Source organism: Gopherus flavomarginatus, chromosome 1 (assembly GCF_025201925.1).
Source record: "Gopherus flavomarginatus isolate rGopFla2 chromosome 1, rGopFla2.mat.asm, whole genome shotgun sequence".
In the NCBI taxonomy this organism is placed as follows: Eukaryota; Metazoa; Chordata; order Testudines; family Testudinidae; genus Gopherus; species Gopherus flavomarginatus.
The window spans coordinates 284336037-284351493 of NC_066617.1; positions in this window are offsets into that span (position 1 = coordinate 284336037).

Below are 15457 nucleotides of genomic sequence, written 5' to 3' on the forward strand. Positions count from 1 at the left end.
CTTTTCCCCTCCACTCCAGATGAATGATGTTTCCAGAAAGAAGAGGGGGAGGGAGTGGGATTTCTTCAGAATGCCCTGCAATGGTGACATAGTAAACAGTGTATGTGAATATGTTCATAAAAGGATCTGCATGTGATAGATGACAATATAAAAACTATCATCTTGGAAGAGACAATTGCATGTGGAAAGAGAAAGATGCAGCTCTCATCAGCACCATGGATTTATATTTTTAATTTATTTTTTTATTTGCTTTATTCCTTATGATAATAGCACAGAAGATTCAGAGGTGACGTGCACAACCATAAATGTGAGAGCCCAGGAAATAAATCAAAAACAGCAGAAAGATTCCTTTCAGCCCCAAATGCTTTATACAAAACAAGCGTGACCATGAGCTCAGCTGAAGATTTAAAGTATTCATCCCTTTCAGCCATATATTTGTCTCCTTCAAATGTAGTTTTTTTTGGTTTTTTTTGTTTTTACTTTCTGCTGCAAGGTTTTTGAAAAAAAAAGACTAAGCATGCAGCTGCTGCAGCAGAAGCTGGTTAATTGAAGCACTTGTCATTGTGGAGGGTTTCTGAAATAAACAGCAGGGAGGATATCCATGGCATATTCATACTGGGTCTCAGTTAGAAATCAACAAAATCCTAGGTAGGTGAAACATAAGCATGGGAAGCCTGGCATTTTTATAAAATGAAATTTTATATTTCATCTTATAAAAATGAAAGATCTAGTTGACAATGGAAACAAGATCTCCTTCCCTGTCCTTCCTTGCCTCCTCACAGCAAAACAGGAAGGGAAAAAAAAAAAAAAAAAAGGAAGACCTTACCTCTTATTAAAGATGAGAAAAAAGGAAGCATAGACATAATGGTGCATCTTCTGGTCATAGTCTAATGAATCAGTCATGTAGATGTGTTTCACCATCTATAAAAAGTAAAGAAGGGACGTTTCACTTTATAATGCTGAGATTAAATTTGCAACCTGGAGATAAGGCTCCAGTTACTAAACACTATCTGCTTATCTTTAGAATTCTGGGGTTTTTTTTACCTCTTTTATCAGGTTCACAAAGATGTTCAAAATAAAACCTCACAATTTAGATCTGAATCTCTACATTAATAAAAATAAGGTTATTCAAAGAGCATCAACTTAATTACATGATACCATTTATTTTAAGTTATATGAACTTTTAACACTAAGTTTCTCCGAAGAAGAAAAGGGGCAAACATTTCTTGATGGTCAGATAGTGAGATCTTGCAGATCATTCTTTTCTAAAAATAGAACATGCAGATGCACTTAAAAAATAGAACAGAACTAAAAATCCCAAACACCTCTGCTTGAGAATGCAGATATGAAGGTATAATTCCACGCTTGTGTTTACATATGTATTTGCTGAACCTGCACTCTCAGATTAGATATTTGCAAGTGGACATGGCCACATAGATATGTACAGTAGAATTAATAAAAACAACGAGGAGTCCTTGTGGCTCTCTAGAGACTAACAAATTTATTTGTGCATAAACTTTTGTGGGCTAGAATCCTCTTCATCAGACGCATGGAGTGGAAAATACAGCAGCAGGTATATATACATAATACATGGAAAGATGGGAGTTGCCTTACCAAGAAGGGGGTCAGTCTAATGAGACAATTCAATTAAAGTAGAATACCAAGGGAGGAAAAATCACTTTTGTAGTGGTAATGAGAGTGGCCCATTTTGAACAGTTGACAAGAAGGTGTGAGTAACAGTAGGGAGAAATTAGTATGGGGCAGTTAGTTTTTGTAATGACCCATCCATTCCCAGTCTTTATGAAGGCCTAATTTGATGGTGTCCAGTTTACAAACTAATTCCAGTTCTGCAGTTTCATGTTGGAGTCTGTTTCTGAATTTTTGTTGTTGAAGAATTGACACTTTTAAGTCTGTTATTCAGTGACCAGGAGACTGAAGTGTTTTCCTACTGGGTTTTGAATGTTATAGTTCCTGATGTCTATTTATTCTTTTGTGTAGAGACTGTCCAGTTTGGCCAATATACATGGCAGAGGGGCATTGCTGGTACATGATGGCATATATCACATTGGTAGATGTGCAGGTGAATGAGCCCCAGAGGTGTGGATGATGTGGTTAGGTCCTATGATGGTGTCCCTTGAATAGATATGCAGACAGAATTGGCACTGGGGTTTGTTGCGGGGTTTGGTTCCTGTTTTTGTTGTGTGGTGTGTAGTTGCTGGTGAGTATTTGCTTCAGGTTGGGGGGATGTCTTTAAGCGAGGACTGGCCTGTCTCCCAAGGTCTGTGACAGTGATGGATTGTCCTTCAGGATAGGTTGTAGATCCTTGATAATGCGCTGGAGAGGTTTCAGTTGGGGGATGTAGGTGACGGCTAATGGCATTCTGTTACTTTTTTGTTGGACCTGTCTTGTAGTAGGTAGCTTCTGAGTACTCTTCTGGGTCTGTCAATCTGTTTCTTCACTTCAGCACGTGGGTATTGTAATTTTAAGAATGTTTGATAGAGATCCTGTAGGTGTTTGTCTCAGTCTGAGGGATTGGAGAAAATGCGGTTGTATCTGAGGGCTTGGCTGTAGACAATGGATCGTGTGACGTGGTCTGTATGAAATCTGGAGTTATTTAGGTAAGTATAGCGGTCAGTAGGTTTCCGGTATAGGGTGGTGTTTGTGTGACCATCGCTTATTAGCACTGCAGTTCTAGGAAGTGGATCTTGTGTGGACTGGTCCAGGCTGAGGATGATGGTGGGGTGGAAACTGTTGAAATCCTGGTGGAATTACTCAAGGTCCTCCTTCCCATTGGTCAAGATGATGAAGGTGTCATCAATTTAGCACAAGTAGAGTAGAGGTGTTAAGGGACGAGAGCTGAGGAAGCATTGTTCTAAGTCAGCCATAAATATATTGCATACTGTGAGGCCATGTGAGTACCCATAACAGTCCCGCTGACTTTAAGGTGTAATTTGTCCTTAAAACTGAAATAGTTGTGGTTGAGGACAAAGTAGAATTAATATTAATTATTGATAAATTGTGCTAAGTACTGTACAATCATATACGAAAACACAAGTCTTGTCTGAGAAACTTAGAATATAAATGATTGTGTGTTTGTAAATAGCCAATCTGCATGCAGTTACAATAACTGTGCATAGAAATAGGCATGTTTTTATGCACACAAGTGCTCCTCAATTCTAAAAAAAATGGATTTCATGATCTGCTGAAAAAAAAAATATTTCAGTATCCACAATGTTGGGACAGAACTGGAACCACTTAAGACTCTCCAATTGTCACTTTGCTGCATACCATAGCACTAGCAGCATGGAGAGAGCACACAGATAGGGTCCACCAAGAAGGGCTGAGGTGAAGGGGTAGTATTGTAAGCTGTCCACAATTCTTTATTATCAGGGTTCCTGGATCCAGTCAGAGCAGCCTGTGTTTATTTTTCATCTCCACAAGTCGGTCAGATTCCTTGGTGATCGGCATGACATGGGAACCTAAAAGCATATGACAGAAAAAAAAAAGAGGCTGGCCCAGGAGGGGATGTGGCCTGAACACTCAGGCAATGAGCTCATCAATACAGCCTTCAGGCAACCTATGACAATAGGGGTCCTATGGATCCCCACCTTCATGTTAAATCTGCCATCTCCTAGTGGAGCCTCTAGGAAAGGGCAAATGGTAGCAACATTACAATAGGAGATGAATGACACCACTGGTCCAGCTGCCTTTGCTGGTACAGGGAGGAAGGAATTTGAGGGAGGTGAAATTTACACCCTATATAATAGCAAGGGTGAATGAAGTCCTCAGCATACACCCTAAGAAAACCCAAAAACAAATGGCAAACACTTAAATCAGAGTCAGTTCTATAGATCTCTGAAAAACTCAGCAGCTTCTTTCCTTCATGCTAATGGTTAGCAGGCTCTTAGTCACAGATGAGGACCCACAGAAAAAGAACTCTTCACCAGTCTCATAATATTGCATCATAAAATGACCAAAATGGCACTAAAGGGACTACCTAAAAATGTCTTAATTCTGCACTTCCAAGTATAGCAGTGAAATAGGGGAGTTCATTACTTCTAGGACAGAGTCAGTACATATCAGAGTGATGTCCATCACAAACCATTCATAGAAAAGTTAATTGCTCTGTCCAGAAATCCTTTTTCTTTTTCTGCAGCCTATCATCCTTCTAATCCCAAATCTTTAGCTGATTCTTAGTTGGGAAAGGGTTGTTCTTCCTTATGAAAGAAGCAGTGTTTGAAGGTAAAACACTCACATTTGTTTTTGTTTTGTAATAAATTGTTACTTATTATTCTAGTAGCACCTAAAAGTCCCAGTAGAGATCAGGGCCCCAAACTGCTTGGCACTGAATATACATCTTTTATGAGACAGTCCCAGCCTTGAAATGTTTCCAGTCTAAATAAACAAACCAATCTCAGAGGACCTTTTGTTTTAAATCTCTGTGATTATAGAAGCAGCTGTCTACTTTCATTATAATTCTGAAATTTAAATGGATGTTTTGGATAGTTAGAGTATTGTTGCAGTATTTAATATAGTAGATGTCAATAGCTAGATATGTCATATTTATTTTGACTATAGACAAGACAATGGTGTTGCTATCATGGAAAATCAAAATCACACAAGCTAGACAACAAATGGTCCTAATTCACTTTGACCTTGATATAGTATCAATGTTGTAAATCAGGTCTAAAGGTTCTTAAGAAACAAACTGGGATCATCAGAGTACAGCAAAAGGTTGAGGGCACTATAGTCCTGAAGAAAGAACATCGAAAATGCCTGAAGTAATGCTGATCCCACTGCTTTATCCCCAAAGGTCTGTGCTGCAAGGTTGTGTTCAGATTAGGGGAAGTTGTGGGTGGTACCCACTAAAATACAGTGTTCTTGGATTAGGTTTTTTGGATCCAGCAGCAGGCAGACTTGGCTGACCGCAGCTGCTCCTTGCTGGTGCTGCTCCCCATTCACTTATTGTTCTCCCTGCTGAATTATGGAGTCTTCACTTCTGAACAGCTGCTAAGCTCCTGGTTGTAGTTGTCATTAGGGTTGAAGACTGTGACATTCCCTGCTGCCAGGGTAGATCATCCCAGACTTTATAGAGAAAACTTTATGGACAAGGAGTGACCCTAACCAAGGAGCCTTTTTCTTTTGAGATCCAGAAGGAAATCTGCCATCTACACACACACACACACACTACTGAGGACACCTCTCTGAAGATATGAAAATGATGAACGAGGAAGAGTTTGGTTCTATATGTGCTAAAAGCATGTGATATAAGATATTTTTATGTAGTGCATAGAAGAATGAACTATCACTATTATTATGTTATGGCTTCTATCTTTTGTTATGCTAATTTGTTTAAAGGAATCTGGTTTTATATTTGCAAGATGTGCTGTATTTTCCGACATACAGTCTGCTTTTGGATTTAATCACCAGACAACTGCAATATATATATTCAGCCCCAATGTAAAGGCATTGAATTCAGCAGATTTATACTGGGCTAAAATTAGCTTACTATGTTTTGGACCCCATTTAATAACAGATATTATAATATATAACACAAAGAAATACAAAAACCATTCTCACAAAGTGTATAACTCCCCTGTTAGAGGCATGAAAGGTAATCCTATTAGATCAAACAGATTTGCTACTTTTAAAAGTTAGTCATGGTTCCTAGTCAAGGTGCTGCATAAAACTGTACTGGTTGGTTTCACCTGAGGGTGGGTTTGGGCAGGATTTTTAGAATAATTGAACCCAGTCTTGTGCATAGGCCTGTGCAATGGGTTTTGGAGCCGAGGACGGATGAGTTGTGAGAGAAGCAGGGATGGGACTAGGGATCTCCTCCTAAACTGATTCTCTGGGCATTGGCCCATAGGGATTGGTTATAGCAGGAAGAGGGGCTGCTTTGGCAGCCTCAGGCTTGCAGTGGCTGCTGCCCAGTTTCCACCTTGCAGCATGGGTATCTGTGCAGGAATTCCCTTCTTCCCCATTCTCAATTGTTCCTTCAGAACCCCCTTATCTCAAACTCAGAAACTTGTTGCAGAGAGTGGGGAGGATTTGGCCCTCAATTTTTTTTTTTAAGAGAGAGATCACAGAACATTAGAACTTCAGCTGGACTTCATTTTTCCTAAATCAAACATGCAACAAAGTGTTGAAATCTTTGTAGGAAAAATAGTGGCCACCATCTGGTTCAGACAACAGGAAGCGAATCACTACCATAGACCTGATTATAAAATATATATTATAAATCCATCCTAGATTTTAAATGTTCACATTTATTACATTTTGAAGCAAAAACTGACAAAAAGAGTAGGGATTCTGAAAGTGGTGCATTATATATTTTTTCTGTCTCAGTCATTTTGGCAATTTCCACTACAGTGCCTCTAATCTTTAGGCATCCATTTCTGTACTTCTTATTCACACTATGTGCTTTTTACTCTATTGAAATCAATGAGACTACTCGTGTGGGGAAGTGTGGATCATTGTGAGTATGGGTAGCAGGACTGGAACTCTAGAGAAGGCAAACAGCTTCTATCCTGCCAAAATTTCACAGGCAGGAGTTGTGCACTTGGAACGCTGTACAAGGGACAAATTTGGCTTTTGTGGGGTATGTCCAAAAACTGCTGCATTATTATATGTGTTCGGAGGGAACAGTGGAGCTCCATCAGCAGCCTTGCAATGAATGTTATGTACTAGAACTCTAGAGGAAAAAATAAATGTGTGTCTATATATATATATGTATATATACACACAATCTGGCACACACTGATTTGGCTTTACAGAAAAAAAAAGGTGTGTGTGTTTATTATTACCTATTACCTAAAAAAACCCCAAAGTGTTAATAATGAAGTTTATTCTGACCCTCATGATATTTAAATCAGAAAATCTTTCAGTGCAAAGTTTTCTGCACACAACTAATTTGGAAGATTTATACATGGAACAAAAAGATAGAATCACATGGAACATTCGTTTTCAGCTCAATATTTGTCAAATTGTGGGCATACCCCAAAACTCTGACTGAATTCTAAAATGAGTGTTTTTGTTTTCTTAATTTGAAGTTTGGATTGTGTGTGTGTGTTTAGCCCTCCTTTGAACTAGCACAATAATGCAATAGGGGAGTGTTTTGAGCTGTTACTGAAAGTCATTTTGATAACATGTTAAAAGCAGCTACTCTGTCAGAATGCATGAACTTAGTTATTAAAAAAGAGTATGTGAATGGGAGGAAACTTAACAACAAAGTAATGAGATGTTTGCAAAGACAGGTTAATTAAGCTTGGTTTTCTCTCTACATAAGCCACCATTTATGTTACGAATATATAACTGGTTCCAATATGTTGGAGATGCTTTATTACTATTTGTAAGCTCATTTGTTATCCTTAGCATGCTTATTAACTTCCAAAGCAGGAAGGCTGGTTTTGTGGCTAAGATATAATGTATGCTGTATGTACCTTGCTTTGCCCAGCTTCCTGTGATCTCAGACTGGTCACTGGATTGCTCAGTGTTGTGGGGATAATTCTGTTAGATTTAGTGGGGAGGGTGTAGATTGTCTCTTCTCATGTTTGTAAAGAGCCTAGGACAAAGGGGAATATGATCTAGACATCACTGTAATAATACTCAAGTGGCCACATGGACAGCATTATGATTATATTTATTAGGGCCGTCAAATGATTAAAAATAATTGCAATTAATTACAAGATTTTAAAAAATAGTTTAATTAATCACAGTTTTAATCATGCTGCTAGACAGTAATAGAATAGCAATTTAAATTTATTATAAATATTTTTGAATGTTTTTCTATATTTTCAAATACATTGATTTAAATTACAACACAGAATTCAAAGTGTGCAGTGCTCACGTTATATTATCATTTTTATTACAAAGATTTGTAGTGTAAAAAGATAAAATAAATAATATTTTTCAATTCATGTCATACAAGTACACTAGTGCAATCTCTTTATCATGAAAGTGCAACTTACAAATGTTGAATTACTTTTTTTTACATAACCCACTCAAAAGCAAAAGAATGTAAGATTTTAATGCAAGTCATAGCATGATGGGGCATACGAATGGTAAGCAAATCTTAAATGGGAATATCTTGCAACCTCGGCTACAACAGTGCCTTGTGAATGCCTGTTCTCACTTTCAGGTGACATTAAGAACCAGGCAGCATTATCTCCCTTAAATGTAAACAAAGTTGTTTATCTCTTTGGGGTATCTTTACTTGTTCCACATAACACTAATTGATAATGCTATATAAATAATATTAATTATAATAAATGGTAACTAGTCATTACTTTCCTTTGTCTTCAGTGTAGTGTGATAACATGACTCACTAATTATGAATCTTTTTTTTTTTTACTATTCAAGCAGATACAGATGCTTTGGCATAAATCCCTAGTTTCAGGGCTTTTTAGCACTATTTTTGTGCAACTTGAGTTTAGATTTAATATTGGTGAATGACACTGAAGCAACCTCTGAGAGCAGCAAGAAAAATGGGAGAAATGGGAATTTATTTTAAATAAATATTTACTAGTGAGTTCTGATCTAATTTTAATGTGTTTTTTTTTTAATTTCTACTTCACAAAATCTATGGGACTCATCCTTCATTCCTTGTGCACTCAAAATTCCCACTGAATTCTCGGGAAATGTTGGATGCATAAGAAAAGAAGGATAAGATTCTATATAGACAAAACACTTTACATCTTAGATGCTTAAAGATTGACATATAAATTAGAGCCTGATTTACATAGGTGAGCAACCACAAATTCCATTGACTCTAATGTTCAGTATTTCTGAAAATTCAGACCCCTATATTTAGGTGTTTAAATATGGAATTGAGTGTCAAATTTTAGGAATCCAGATTTATAAAAATGGCCTACATAATTTGCCTAAGATCATAAAAGGAGCTACAGGGCTGGGAATACAAGCAAGTGTTTTGACTCCCAGTTCTCTGCTTTAGCCACTAAAATTTCACTAGCTATTGACTTTGACCCACCATAAAGGATAAATACTGCTATGCAACATAATAAGTTGGGTGAGGACTTTGGGTTAGACAGAGCCACAAAGTGATTTAAGCAGCTAACTACCACTTTAAGTCTGAAATGTAACTCCTCAGAATCCCTGCCACCTAACCTTGTAAGCATCTAAAGTCCCCTAGGCACTTTTATTTCTTCTAGTGGGCAACCATAAAGCCACCTAAGTCTTGTTGCTGCTGAGCTGCTCGGTAGCTAAACCTGGGGGGCTTCTCAGACTGTATGTTCATCTGCAGGGCCCAATCTAGTATGCATTCTCAGAGCACACTTAACCAAAACAAAATACAGCCAAGAAGATGATGGCAGTGTCCCCCTGTATACAAAATAGCCCTAGTGGTTAAAGCACTCAGGGGGATGTGGGAGATGCAGCTTCAAATATCCAGAAAACCTTATTTCAAGCAGGAACTTGAACCTAAGTATCCCACCTACCCAGGGGGGTGCCATAGCCACTGAGCTATAGGGTATTATGAGGCGGGGTCTCTCTCAAGTTGAAGCTGTTCTATTTTGTGTGAGCTACATAAAAAATTAATGGGCCCCAAAGTAAGTTAAATGACTCCATAGCCCACTGGTTAACGCAGACTTCTGAGAGATCCAGGTTCCAGTCCCTGCTCCAATTAATAGTTAAGTGTGGGTTTTTAACCTGGGTCTTTCACAACCCAGCTTAGTGTTCTAAACATTGAGTTAGTGGGTATAAGGACACTGCCACCGCCTTATATATATACCAGACCAAGTCAGCCCTTTCTCTCTCTCTCAGCTCTTGGTAGCTAACTCCAAGAGAGGGATAATGGCTATGAATCCCAAGCAGAAATAGGCACCTCCTTCTAGCCTGAAGTTACATACCTAAGTCCCTTTGCAGGGTGGGACCCAAACCCAGCCCTTCTCTTTTCTGCTGGCTAGCTTAGGTGACTCCCTCATTAACTTGTTGGCTTCTTTCAATCCCATAGGTACATATCTAATTGTCCCCTTGCTCTGAATAGGGAGCCCAAGTGCCTAACTCAGGGCTCTGAATTCCATTGGGTGGCAGGTACCTAAAGTTAGCCACTGCAACATTGAGCCTGAGTCCCCTTTATGGATTTTAACCCTTAGGTGTAATTAATTATGTGCTACATTGGCTAATTACCAAATACTGTAGGTGTTTTGACAGTTTCTTAAAATTTAATGTGTAATTAGAAACAGGCATCCTAATGCATTTCTCCATATCTTAATCAGTCATATTGTCACAGGGCCCACTCACTGTTAAGGCACCTCCTCCTGGTTGCTTAGGGATTAGTTCTTCACAGGTCCAATGCCCTCTTCTCTGGATACTTCTGCCTGCGGTCTCTCTCTTTCTCTGGGAGTCAGGGTGCTCCTTCATGACTAAGCTCTCTGAGCAGGTCAGTATAGTATTTCCCTTCCAGGGTGTCAAAGTCCACTATACAAAATGGCAGTCTTCCTTTAATTGTCCTGACCTTGAAATTTCTCCTGCAAGTGGTAGGGAAAACTCTACCTGCCCTCTACTGTGGGTTCCAGTTCAGGCACCCTATATCTAGCTATGGTGGCCTGCTTACTCCCAGACCATGTTACTCTTCCTCTGGCCTCCTTCCTACATCTTCCTATTTCTCAGTTCTACCTTCTGGCTCTGCACCTCTCTGTGTTTACCAGGCCAAATCAGGGATGTCCAGAGGATACAGGGGGCTTGGGGTCTTCGGCAGCAAGGGGCCCCCACCGCTGAATTGCTGCTGAAGACCCAGCACTTTGGCAGCTGGTCCCTGGACGGAAGGACCCCCACTGTGGGTCTTCGGGGCAGGTCCTTCCACTCCAGGACTCCCTGCTGCTGAATTGCCACCAAAGACCCGGAGTGGAAAACGCTCCAGGGCCCCAGGCCCCACGAGATTTTTCCGAGGCCCCCAGAGCGAGTGAAGGACCCTGCTCCAGGGCCCCCAAAAAGCTCTGGGCAGCCTTGGGCCAAATACCCTCTTCGCAGAGAGTATCTGCAGGATTCTGGCCCTATGGTCCCAAACACACCTCCTTTCTCCCAGGGAGTAACTGCAGACAACTTCCCATGGAACCCCTTTTCTATTATCAGCTCCCTGGCTTTATAGTAGCGCCACCTGTTCCTGCACAGGTAAGCTTCTCTGAATTACAGCTTTTCTTTCAGCATAAATCTCCCTCAGTTTGCAGACTAATAAATTAATTGGCCAATCTAACTATGTTAATTCTTCCAGGGGCAAGTGTGGGGAGCACAACCCATCACACATGTATGCAATATTTAGAATTTATGGTTTCATTATGGAGAGTGCAAAGCAGCACTGATGTACAGAGAACATTCACAATCATAAAAAATGCCAGCAATGCTAGAGACTTTTTGTCCAGTAATATTCACAATTCAACCTTCCAGTTTCTGGCTTTCAAGATGATAACAGTTTGCACAGTGACAATTTCCCTTTCCAACGCATCACTATTCAAATATAACAGTCCATTCACCTTGCCAGCCAGCTCTTGATGCTAACTGTCTTGAAATGGGTGAACCAAACTTCACTGTGGCTCAACTTCTCTAAAGCTTTATTTTTTTTAAAGTGATCAGCATACACATCTGCATGGAGCACTTCTGTGTATTTGTCAGTTTATTTTTATTTTCCTTGTATTTCTCTGTGTTGTTTTCACGCTGTAATGTGAAGTACTGTAAGGCCAAAGACTGGAGATACTGTGATGTTTTCTTTTTCATCTGTGTTATCCACAAACCCAACTTCACTTTAAATGATTCATCACACTTACCATGTGTGTAATATCCTTTTCTTTCCCCTTCAATTCTTGACTTGGTTCATTCATCTTTTTTTCAGTAAGGTTGATCGAGAATGCAAAATCGAGGAATCATGCCTGTTAGAAAGCTCCTCACATTTTTCATTTCTTGATACCAAGAATATTCTGATCGCTGATAAAAGATCAAAACACCTTTTCAAAACTCTGCTGTAGCTCAGCTACCTCATCTCATTTTGCAGAATCACATCTTCACAGGCTGCCTCAAGTTCATCAAATAGATTTTGATGCAGAAGGCCTCTGACTTGAGTGGAGTTAACATTTTTTACCGCTAATCCCTTAACATTTGTCAAGTCTGTCACTTTTCCTCTGTGTGCTTATTGATGATGAGCAATGAAGCTGTGGATCCAAACAGAGCTGGTGCTCCATCTGTTGTTATAGAAACCAGTTTTGTCATCGTTACTTTCCGTTTAATAACATACTTAATTATCTTCCTCTCTTGTTTCCTTTTTAACAATAGTGTCATCAAAATGTCTTCATTTGTACTGCTGATTTCAAATACCATATGCACAAATATCACCATTTGAGCCATGTTAATGACATTGATTTGTCAAAAATTCATGCTGATTTAATTCTTTTTAAACTGCGAACAAATATCTTCTGGCAGTGATTTTACTCCTCTACCTGCCGTATTTTCATCAGTTGCATGATATTAGTTCTACATATAATTTCTTTCTTCTTTTGGAACTTTTTGAATTAGTTGCTTCCATCACTACTTCAAAAGCAGCAAAGAATCCTGTGGCACCTTATAGACTAACAGACGTTTTGGAGCATGAGCTTTCGTGGGTGAATACCCACTTCCTCAGATGCATCACTACTTCTTTCACAATGACATTGTTAACAAAAGTCTTCCTTTCTCATGCAAGCACATTTGCAACCTGAAAAGATGTTTCATTGGTGTACTTTTTAATGGTATAAATATGATTTAGTCAGTTATCAAAGAAAATGTATATTATTCATCTGAAGATTGTTATTTTTAGGAGATTCCTTCTCACATTTCTGTTTCTTTTTTTTTTGTTTTTGTTTTGTTTGCTTTTGGTGACATTGGTGTGGCATAGGAGATGTGCATACTTGTCTCTAATTATGGTGAACAAAAAATCACTTTCTCGTTTTTAATCAAAATGGTAACTTTCTGAGTATTTTTTCCCCAAAGGTAGAGCTAAGTTATTTGTGATTATGTTTGGTTGGGTTAACTCCAATCTAACATTTTCCACCACTTCAGTCTTGGTACTCTTCCCCAACTCATTCCGGGGGTGCAGATAGGGGAAGTCTCTCTCTGCTACTGAATAATGTCCCATTCTTTTGATGAATGTAATAGAGAGGGGTAGGTAGCTGAGCGAAGAGTGAGAGCTTCTTTACTCTCTTCTGTCTCCATAATTGTGCCTCTCTTCACCCCTGTACATTGAATCTGTGGCACAGGTTGGAAACCTCTGGCATGTGGCTCATCAGGTAAGCACCCTGGCGGGTTGGGCCAGTTTGTGTACCTGCCGCGTTGGCAGGTTCGGCCAATCGCAGCTCCCACTGGCCTCGGTTCACCGTCCCAGGCCAATGGGGGCGGCAGGAAGGTGTGGCCAGCACATTCCTCAGCCTGTGCTGCTTCCTGCTGCCCCCATTGGCCTGGGACGGTGAACCACGTGCCCGGTTGCCGACCCCGATCTATGGCTATTCCTAAATAGAATAGCAATAGCTGGAGAATTTCATTGTTTAAATCCGAAGAGATGCCTATTCCCTCCCCTCCCCGGCTCCCTCGATTTGGCTTCCCTTTCAGCCATTACCACATCCTGCTGCACAGAGAAGCCATAGATGCTGCAGGAAAGACTCACTCTGTTTTGCACCACCTGATGGGGAAGAGGAAACTGATGATGATGCACTTTAAAAAGTCTCATGATCTGCTGATGGATTATTAGTTATTATTGCTATGTAATGCTCCTTCCTTATATCCTATATTATCCTTCCTATATGTAATCCTATATTTGTATTCTACATTAGTTTGTCTCCCCTTTATTGTGATAGAGTATGATACAATACATTATTTCATCTTTTTTAAAAAGATTATTTTTACTCTTTGAATCTGCTCAATACATATGCTGTAGAGGTGCATTTTTTAAACTAATCCATGAGGTTTTCATTCATTCATTCATTCCATGATGTCATTGAGACTTGATCAGCTAAAATAGTGGGATTTTTCCTAAAAAAAGTATGTAATAAATTGTGTAAGAGGGAGATGTTCAAAGTCACAAAGGAAAGCAAGGTTCCCCGTTGTGATGAACTTTCAATGAGAATTGGTTATCTAACTTCCTTTTGTGCCTGTGGAAATCTCACTGTAAATACATTTGCCTGTCAACATGAAACTTGTAAATTACGCCTGTAATAATGTGCTTATTTGCTGCAATTGGTTTCTTATTGAACTCTACAATACAGGCTAAGCTATTTACGTAACATTGCATATGTGTTAGAATGGTTGGGCTTGATCTTGCCTTCCTTCTTCAACAACATTTCCACTGAGGTCAGTTTTTTGAATTAATGGGTGCTTACCTTGTAGCTTTTCAGATCGCATATAAATGATCTTTCCTAAATAGAGCCTCAAAGACAACGTTCTAAATTCTTGTATACTTTTGAAAGAGAAATGAAAAAAGCAGGTTGTTCTACTGGCCTGAGAGGAGAAGTAAGTAGTTCTTGACTTTGATTTCTGTTCTTGACCATGACACTGACATTTTTTCTAGGCTTGGACAATTCATGTAACTCCTCTATGCCTTAGTTTTCTAAATTGTAAAGCAGATGAAAATAATAATTACTTACGTATATCAAAAGTTTGCTGTGAAGATTTTATAAAGACATAGTTAACAAATGCTTCAGGTTGAATTCAAACTTAGGCAGAAATCTAAATTGTACTGGTTACACTCATTTCATGCTGGGAAAGTTATCTTTGCAACCATAACTTCTAGAAAAAAATCTTTTATTTTTTTAATGTCAAGAATCTGAAGTATGTTCTAGAGCAAAATCTGCAGCTCTATTATGAATAATTATTATTAATGTAGCATTCTGGAGCCTGATGTTTCTGTTCATATCCATCCAAAATTCCCAGTGGCTTCATTGGGAGTGACAGCTACAGAGTGACTGAAATCCCAGCCCCATTGATGACAGTGGGAATTCAATAGGAGGAGGGCTTAGTTCATAATGAAGTTGTTCCTCGGGGAAATCGGAAACCCAACCTCAATCTTAGAGGTTCCTACCATAATATGAACTAAATAAATATGGTTGTACACAACTTCCTTATTCAAATTATATTAGGAGTTTAATTCTACTTCTATTAAAGTTAAAGGCAAAAATTCATTCTCAATTACTTCAATAGGAGAAGAATCAAATCCAATAAGAAACTGAAATTTATTAAAAGACCAAAACAACAGGGAGCTTAGCAGGCCCATAATTTGATCCTTATTTTATTAAACCGAGCATGTGTTTGAGAATGAGTGGGTGTGCATATCCAAGGGGAAGTTTGAGAAATTTTCAGAAAATACATCTCCTGTACTAATTTCTGTGTTAAATCTTAGAAGAATTAAGCAGAGATTCCCAAGCAGTTTCAGTGTTCAGTACAAGAAATTACTCAGAATATCTTCATGGGTCTTATACCAATC